This window comes from Protopterus annectens, chromosome 10.part0 (genome assembly GCF_019279795.1).
Source record: "Protopterus annectens isolate FY-2018-M chromosome 10.part0, PAN1.0, whole genome shotgun sequence".
Lineage (NCBI taxonomy): Eukaryota > Metazoa > Chordata > Ceratodontiformes > Protopteridae > Protopterus > Protopterus annectens.
Genome location: NC_056744.1, coordinates 1,169,852,317 through 1,169,855,465, shown reverse-complemented (window position 1 = coordinate 1,169,855,465; position 3,149 = coordinate 1,169,852,317).

The following is a 3,149-nucleotide window of genomic DNA, read 5'->3' as shown; positions in this document are numbered from 1 at the left end:
TTACTCTGATCATTCTTTTATGCATTAATTACAATGTAAGCATTGGGAATGCCATTTTCTTATAGTACCAGGGATGCTGTAAGGTTAGTCTTTAAAGCTGATTGTCCATGAATCACTGACAGGCTGAGTTGACTTATACTTAAGGAAGGTACTGCTATTTTAGTAATTTAGAAACTGATTTCTCGAGTCTGCAGTTTGATAGTAGCCTCATGAATAATACACTGTACAGTATTGCTGCCTGCCACCACTGGTAGAGTAATACTTCATATTGATTCAAGCAAGCAAAGTTTTGCTCAAGGTTGCACTCACTTGGTGGATGCAGTAGTTAAGGTATGTTAACTCCAGTCCTCAAACCAGCCTAACTGAATTTTTGGCTATTGTGGCTCCACTGTTGGTGCAGTCTTTGCTAACTGACCCTTGCAGTGCATGCATGTTTCTGTGTGCTGAACATGGGCTTAAACTTAATTTGTAAATTGGCAAAGGCTTAGCTTCACTAAGATATCTGCTGTCTTAAGTTCTTCACAGGATTAACAAGGTACCAGAAATCTTAATCTCTGCCCTTCCTGGATGCAGAGGAAATTTGCCTCCCTGCTTGTGTAGTGTTACAGGGCATATTTCAGGTTTTATAATTTTAGTAACATCACTACTGGAGACAGTGCTGTTTGTAATGGCTGCCCTAGGTTATAATCGCATCTTCTATAGACCCATTTTGTCTGGCCTAGTCCTGCTGGGCCAGTGTTTAACTCCAGTGTATGGCACTTGTTTCTTGGATGAATGCTGAGATTTGACATGTTCAATCTGGATCACGTGTATAGACTAGTCAGTTTCACTTAGTGCCTCTGATCCAAGTCAGATTGGCATGCTTGTGTGGGGTGCCTAGTTCCAACCAGGATTTCTGCTTTCAGCCACAACACGACACTGAATTGGTGTAGTTTTCTTCAGTTTCTGCTCTTAATTTAGCAGACCAAAGGGCTTTCACACCTGCTTTTCATAGTTGCATGTAGATGCCTGATTTGCAGTTGGCTGTCCAGTTGGAGTATTGACCCTCTTCCTAAATGAGCTTTATAGTTTCGGTACTGTCATGCCACTTGGGCATTTGTGCCAGTTCTTGGACTGTACTAATGTTTCCTTGGTCTACATAACTTCATCAAATGTATTTCATTGGAAATGCCTTTCATAGAATTCTCACAGGAGGCTGTGCCCCCACACTCCTGCTAATTGTATTTACCAACTTCATCGTACTGTAATGGGGGGGAAGCTGCAATCTCTGAATCTGTTTTGTATGTTTGTGGACTGTCGTTTGCTGAACTGACAGACCAATTTCCTTGCTATTAAATTTGGGGCTGTGGACTGTCATTTGCTGAACTGACAGACCCATTTCCTTGCTATTAAATTTGGGGCTATTTGTACATTACTTGCATTGGACTAATTTTTTACTTGGTCCTAGGTTGACTTGGGGTCACTGCTTGGTTCTCTTCTGGTTTTGACTTGTGTGGCCATGTTTTCCTTTCTACACTACTAAGTATTTGTAGAAGTTAAATGTTGTATTTGGTTTCTTTACTGCTCCTCCCCCTCTGATTAGGGAAATGTGCACGTTTTGGTTGTCAAGAATGACTGCTATTTTGTGCAAGGAAGCATCTGTCACTGAAGGGAAGCTGTTGGCCTTGTCAACTCAGGAGCAGTTTTTTGGAGGTGAACCTGCTTACAAAGCCTCACCTGTGCTTCAGTTTAGCCCATTCCTCCCACAGTAGCAGGGGCAGTTAGGCCTCTTCATGCTCTTGTTTTGTGAGCACCTTTCCTCCCCTGGTAAAGCCCTCCCTTTAACTCAAAGCATGCTTCCCAATGCTGAATTTCTGTATTGTGCAATGCACACTTGGTAGCAGTGCAAACATGGGAATGCACACTTGGTAGCAGTGCAGACATGGGAATGAGTATCTAGTGCACCTATTGGGTACCCCCATTTTTGGGAGCAGTCTCCCTCTTTCCAAATTGGAAGAACTGATGGTGGCTCTTTCTTGCCAGCATCCCTTCTCAGGTTTTGCAGACCATTGACTATTGGCTAGGATGAAAAAGTACCAGTATGCAGCTTATGACCAGCAACAACATGACCATGTTGCAGTTCTGTGGCTTCAGTCACTTAAGCTGCTGGCCAGTCTCTGGAATGAATTGCATATTCTCAAGCCGGTGTTTGTATTTGCGAGTTTTAGCTTTGCTCTTTACCATAACACAGCATGGTAAGGATCTTCTCGGGACAAACCTTTCTTAGTCTTCTGTAAGAAGCCCAACAATGGTAAGTGCTAAATCTGGGTATTCTTGATGCCCAAGAGGTCTGCTTGGGGCTAAAAGCTTGTTCTGGTCAAACTGGGGCATTTTCCAGTGGTGGCATTGCCAGCAAAGTGTATGGAATCCCTCCACTGTAGGAAAGTGGGTCTGATCACATTTTCTGGCTTGCTGAATTTTAGTACAACTAGTTCTTCCATTGGAGATGCCATGTTTGTGCTGCCTCACTTTCAGTCTAGTTTACAGAATGATGTCTGGTAACTACTTGTTTTTGACAACTAGCCATGAAACTGGCCTTCAAACACAAGGTAAGTTAACTTTAGTATGGAGCAAGTTCATGCAAAAAGATTCCCCCTTGTGTTTGGCCATGATTTGAGGGCTAAGTTCAAATTTTGCATTTACTGTTCTCAGCATGTCCACTTGTCTCTGTGCTTTACTTTGTGGACTGCAGGACAGGGGGTTTCTAGGACTGGGTCTTGAGGCAATCTGGGTTTTCCCCTAGCTCTGTCTTACTGACTTGTCAGTTACTACAGAGTTTGATATGATTCAGTTTCTCAAGTTTAACACTGAAGGGGAAGACGTTTTGTTCATAGGTTTTTCAGATCCCTCTCAATTTAGCTTCACAAGTGGCCCAGTCTTGGGTTAAAATGGACAGTTGGCTATCCACATCATGGGAATGCCCATCCACTGGTTCATTGCTCAAGGATCAATATATTCTTTAAATTGGCATGTTAAGCTTGGCTCTGGCAGTGGCTGCCCTTGCTCTACTGTATATGAAATTTATTTGCCTGAATTCCTTTGAGATCTGCACATTAAATAGAAGACCTTGTGGAGGGTAAGGCTGGTGTTGCAGCCTGTTCACTACCCTG